Here is a 463-nt window from a genome sequence, read left to right as displayed (position 1 = left end):
AAAAAAGAAAAAAAAAGAAAAAAAAAGATATAAATTAAGAAAGAGAGAGAAATATATGCATGGGGGGGGGCCCAGCCAGCCACTGTATATGAGACAGCAGCAGCAAGCTGCTGCAGAGAATAAACTTATTTTATTTTATAAAACTAAAAATAAATAAATATAAAAATTAAATTAAATTATTTAATATTAATAAAGAAAAAACAAAAACAAAAAGAAAACACAAAACACCATCGAGGCCGTTGCTGCTGGGGGGGCTGGGTGGTGGTGTGGTGGTTGCTGGGGTGTACATGCAGCTAAAAAAAAAGAAAAACGTAGATAAATAAATTATATTTATTTATTTATATTTATAAATAAATTATTTTTATTTATTTATTTATTATATTTATTTATTTATTTATTTTATTCTCCATACAACAAACACAGTCAACAATATTGTGTACACCAGAATACGAAAACAAATAAA

General features: G+C 26.8%; 1 protein-coding gene across 1 annotated transcript in view; it reads right to left on the bottom strand.

Annotated features, from left to right (window-relative positions):
* The window catches only part of EMH_0044290 (uncharacterized protein), a gene marked incomplete at both ends in the record, with an annotated part of 3278 nt that overhangs the window by 2422 nt on the left and 393 nt on the right, over positions 1 to 463 (bottom strand). The gene's annotated exons all lie outside the window — the stretch shown is intronic.

The sequence above is a fragment of the Eimeria mitis genome, genomic scaffold (genome assembly GCF_000499745.2).
Source record: "Eimeria mitis Houghton genomic scaffold, Emh_scaff1833, whole genome shotgun sequence".
Classification (NCBI taxonomy): Eukaryota; Apicomplexa; class Conoidasida; order Eucoccidiorida; family Eimeriidae; genus Eimeria; species Eimeria mitis.
Note: the sequence above shows the minus strand (reverse complement) of the source record. Positions and strands in the feature narration are given on the sequence as shown.